The following is a 5573-nucleotide window of genomic DNA, read 5'->3' as shown; positions in this document are numbered from 1 at the left end:
TAGTCATGAGATCTCAGAGAAGACAAAACACTCGGAATAAAGTAGAATTTACTTTTTGATCAGGGACAAATCTCGGCTAAGAAAATCAATTATTTTTTGGAATAACCTAATTATTATGTCAACTCTAATAAACAGGCTTCAGATTATTAGGTTCCCAACTCTGAAGATTATCATCACCCATTATTATATATGGGTAAAGGGGGTCTATCTCCCTGAATTTTTTTTTATAGTGCATATAATGCTCTCATCTTATTTTTATTATTTATTCAGTATCATAATCTTATTTTTAGTGTATGTAATGCTATAAAGATGAAGTGAAGTACAGTTTGACAAAAAAAGACGATCAAATGATTTTTCCCATAACTCATACACACATTATTATATTTTTTTAACAGAAAGTGAACTCAAAAAATTATATTTAAGAAAATTCTAAGAGGGGCACTTAGTATCATTTGGGTTACATGGCACTAACAAAATAAAATGGTTGATTAACGGGAACAATAGAGCTTTTGAAGAGGGAAAAGTTTAATTAAGAAACCTTATATAGTCTATCAATATATGACAAAGGATCATAAAAGTCGCAATGATTTTAAAGGACAAGAAAATTAATAGCAATTATTGATAGTTTAAAAAAAAATCTTTCTTCTTTATATTCCCACCGGGTTTCTGAAGAGTGAAAAAAAAAAAATCTAAGCAACTAAAACCCATCGTATAAAATTTATCCAAAAAAAATTTGACTTTAATAATATGATTGTACTCCTTCGATCCTAAATATAATATCCTTATCCTGTTCTAAATATAAAATCCTTATAATATTTATAAGAATCTTATATTTAGGACCGGAACAGTAATACTCTAATGATTATAAGAAACTTGAGGAAATTCTTACTGTAAAATTTTATAAGCGCGCATATCACATATAGATGCAAGAAGTTCACAAATAGAGGGCCAAAAAAAAAAGAAAAATGAAAAATAGGTTCGCAAATGAGGTGTCAAAATTTAACCTGATATGTGATAGTTTGCAAAGGATGCTCCAACTCTTCACATGCATCATCAAAGATTGGAAAAATTTTGTTTAATTAAAGCACATAATTATAAGAATTTAATACTCATTCTGTAGCTTACTATTGACTATGTTATAACTTGCAATCAATGTTTTCAACCTTTTACATTTGAACTATTAAATACCTTTTGATCTTGGCCAAGGAAAAACAAAAACGAACTGTGATGTTTCTACATAAATTTTAAATATTTTGGTTCTAAACTGGGAGTATAATTAAGTTAGCACATTGCTCCCAAATTTTCATTTCCCTTTAGGGTGTTTTTCCACGAATAGATAATGGAGGGTTAATAATTATCTGGTCATTCAAAATAATTACTACTTCAGTTTTTAATACAAGACTTATTTAACTAATTTAATTAAATTAAAAAAGTTAGGTAAGTTAGTTAATTATAAGAAATATGACATGTTTTCATTATAAGAAAAATATGACATGTTTTTCCTAAAATACCATAATCATTTTTCTTAATATCCTCTCTTTCTCTTCTACTTGATTATGGTTAAGAGAGTATCCATATAGAGTAATTTAGAAAAAAATTGATAAATATGAGAAATAGGTCTTATATTTTAGATTAAAATTAATTCAATAATTAGGTTCTATATTAAAGACAGGAAAAATATAATTTTTAAAGCTTTCATCATAATGAATATTGGCCCATATGAGCCCTTTATTAAAATTGTGCTTTTGGAAAATAGATCATAACAAACAAGGAGTAGAAAATGGGAAAAAGAATATCAAAAGACCCAGCTGGGAAGGGAGACATGGAAGGAACGGGCCGGGGAGGCAGAGAAGAGATAAGAAGGGCAGAAGGGGAAGAAGACAAGAAGCGTGGGACCCAGAGAGGGACGGAAACGCGGGAAGTGGGGGGCCCGCAGAAGGGGGTGATTACGTGAGAAGAGGGCACACGTGTGAAGCAAAGGGGTCAACGTTGGTGTGCCTTGGACGGCACCAACAAGCGTGTGTGATGACATATGTAATGTGTCTGGTGGTGAGCCTCTTTCCATGGCAACCCTCCTTTTTTGACCTTACCCTTCATCTTTCCCTTCTTTCCTGTGATTTTCCCATTTCTTTTTCATTTTTTTTAAAAAAAATCATTTACTCTGCTTTACTCTTTAAGTCTATCTTGCGAGCCCTTTATTAACAGTGAATTAGTCAGGTTCAAATTATTTGTTACTCCTATTTTAGAATCTTTTTTTTCCCAATTAATGTTACCTTAAAATTCTATGGATATTAACTATTTTTTTATATGATTTCTCCCTTTGTTAATAATTATCACTGATCAAACCACTTTAAACACATTTCAATTATAAAAAATATTTAGATCAAGTTTTTTATACCCATTATATTAATTTCTCCAATTATGTATGTACTAGTACATATGTCTTATTTTTCTCGGGTTTATAATTAAATGGTAATATTTTAAAAATAAGACACAAATTATTGATTTAACTTGTTATGGGAAAGCAAAAAGGGGGTTGAGGACCAATTGTGCACTCTTGAGACTCCAATAATTGGACGGCATTGTCATTATTGAAATGTGCTTAGTGCAAACCTCTCTCTCTAATTCATACGCATCAACGACTACAGTAGCATTTGGATGTTTCTATATCAAGCGAACTCACCCGCCACGGTAAATCTTCGTATATAATGAACCCCCTGAAATGTTCGGAAATTTATTTTTAGTCAGGTATTTTTTTAAAAAAAAGAACCGAAATTAGTTTTTAAAAATTAACACAATTTTTAGATGTTTTGTTATTTTTCTGTTTTTATTTCTTATTATTTTGTGTAAGAAAATTAGGAGAACTCTTCTCCACTTGATGGCTTTTTCTTCATTATTTAAGAATTTGAAGTCTCTTTAAAGTTTCAGCCTCCAATCCCGATGTATTTATTTTCAAACGCAACTTTTTAAGGCAATTATCGAGGCAATTTTTTTAAAAACAAAGAAATTGAAAAAGGAAACAAAAAAAGCCTTAATTTTTCCCCAAAAATGACCCATGCAAAATTATCATTTATTAAAGATTTTATTAAAGATAGCGTGGAATCACTTGGGCTTTTTATGCAATGACGCTAGTAATCTTTTTAAGCTTCTTAGTACAGGTCGTGAGTTTGATTCTTTATGAACATGGTGGGTGTATGAGTTGTTTTTATTGAGAAAAAAATGACAGGAAAAAACCACATTAAAATAAATTAAAGCATAAATATGAACATTATAATAAACTCGATCCTCAACTTTGTCCCTGCCTCTGCACGGTAATTCAGGGACACGGACTCTGCATTCTGCAATTTGCCAAGTTGTAGCTCACCCTGCCCTCACAATAATTATTTTTTCTCATAAGAGATAACAATTGTTTTTTAGGAATGGATCGGATTCTGTTCCTATTAATTATTCATTTTAATACTTAATATATTTGTTATTTTATTTTTTAAAACATCATTCATTTATTTTCTTATTCTTTTTTATACTCCCTTCCATAAATAAGAGTATTTTAAGGGAAAAAAACTTATAATTTTTACGTATTTACTAAATTTTTGCTGATTTCCGCAATTTAGTTAGATGTTTTCTGTAAAAAGAAATGAAAGGGGTACTGAATGTCTCCTTAATTTTGCCCATTCCCTTCACTCTTGTCCGTTTAGTCCTGCTTAGATGGATGCCATTATGGCTCTTGAGAACCCAACTCCAAATTAAATTAGATATAGTGATATGATTGTATCAAAAAAACAAAATATGGTGATGTGAATCCTATGAAAATGAAATTAATGACGGTATAGATCACATTGAACTCTACACCCCAACCTTCCCAATCCCCATCTCTGCTTTACACATTTATCAGAACGAGGCAGAATCTTCTAAATTTATAAGCATACCCCCCAAATAAAAGGCCATATATACTTTGGGGTTATATTCTGCTATGTGTGTGCATGTGTATGTATAATAGCAATGGTGTTCAAACTTATAGTCCATCGTTACCCTTTTTTGATGCGCTTTATGAGTCTCCTTTAGGCCACTTTCAATCTCCTGAGTTCAACACAAACCACTGTCCAGTAGCAATTGGGCATGGCCCACCTTCCACTACCTCCTTTTCTTCAAACATAACAACGAACTGAATTGTATTCCCAATACGTATAAAGAAAAACATACGATCACTCTCTCTATAAGGAATTCATATAGTAAAAACTAAAAGTAGAGTCTCAGTAGTGCTTATCCACAGATGAATCTGGCCGCAGATATGGTTTCCCTGCTCTCCACTACTCTAAGAAAAGATGCAAAAAAGATATGGTCAGTGTCCTATCAAACACGCACTCACTTAATTCGCTCACACCCTCAGACACCTAATCTGATTAGCATGTGATGAAAGGAAAAAGTATGATGAACTAGATATTAATGAAGGATATACAGAAAGGAGATAATACTGCAATAATCATCGTGTAGCTTCTAGGGCTTCGATCTTCTCCTGTGTGTTTGGTAGAGAGAAAGGATAAAATGGAGTGAGATAGAGAAGTTGCAGCCGCTTGGATGGATCGTTTGTTTGTTGTTATATAAGAGAACGGAAGTTAGCAGCGAAGCGGGCGAGTGTTAGACCAAAACGTGTCCCCTTTGTTGACAACTATATTGTTGGCACTCGCTTTAATTCAATTTTGCCATGTAGAAAAGTCTTACTAGTTCCAGTTCTTAATACGAGAGTTAGATAATTAATTTAAGAATATTAATAAAATTAGTTAAATTGTTTTTTTGTCATAAATATATATTGGTCTCCTTAAACCATCCTCTTCAATCATGTATATTAGATGAGATAGAAATACTTTTGGAAAAGATGAAGACAAAGTGGATTGAAGTCTTATGTCTAGAATTAAATTTAATTTATCAATTAGTTCTTATATTAAGAATTAGAGATAGTATAAATTCAGTGGTTGAGGATGATGACAATGTAGTGTCGGAGAACCTGGAACTGTTTTTTTCTTCTTCTTAATTATCAATGTTTTCTAGCAGAGTGAAATGGGGCCACTTTATTTTGATTGATCCAACACTTATTTTTGCACTGGGTTGGGAGTGATTGGGATTAATTAGACTCTAAATCCTCTTTTGGACTAACATTTATCCGCAAAATTTTCTTATTTACATTCATAATTTTGCAATTTTCCAAGCAAAAGTCGTCTGACTTGACTGTACATAGGATCTCACCACTCTCCATTCATGATGTTGAGTGCTTGTAAGGAGATTTAACCCTTGCATTTTAGTTGAAAATGAAAGAGATGTAATTTATGGGGATAGAAAAGTTTCATTATTCATTTCTCCTTCGATCCTTAATATAAGACCTAATTCTTAAGTTAGTTTTGGGTCTAAATATAAGACTTATTTTTTATATTTATTAATTTTCTCTAAATTACCCTATGGATACTCCCTAAACCATAATCAAGTAGAAGAGGAGAGAGGGTATTAAAAAAGATAATTAGAGTGTTTTAGAAAAAATATGTAACTTTTCTTATAATTAACTAATTTACCTAATTTCCTTA

The 5573-nt window shown here is 31.5% G+C and overlaps 1 long non-coding RNA gene across 1 annotated transcript; it reads right to left on the bottom strand.

Annotated features, from left to right (window-relative positions):
• Positions 1–3724: 3724 nt before the first annotated feature.
• On the bottom strand, positions 3725–4555 carry LOC114745330 (uncharacterized). Its single transcript, XR_003740193.1, has 2 exons — positions 4473–4555; positions 3725–4312 (listed from the first exon to the last, which is right to left on the bottom strand). It is a non-coding gene; the product is annotated as an uncharacterized LOC114745330 (long non-coding RNA).
• Positions 4556–5573: the final 1018 nt, after the last annotated feature.

The sequence above is a fragment of the Neltuma alba genome, unplaced genomic scaffold (genome assembly GCF_004799145.2).
Source record: "Neltuma alba isolate B1F8T4 unplaced genomic scaffold, ASM479914v2 tig00004613_pilon, whole genome shotgun sequence".
In the NCBI taxonomy this organism is placed as follows: domain Eukaryota; kingdom Viridiplantae; phylum Streptophyta; class Magnoliopsida; order Fabales; family Fabaceae; genus Neltuma; species Neltuma alba.
This window is presented reverse-complemented; position numbering and strand designations above follow the sequence as displayed.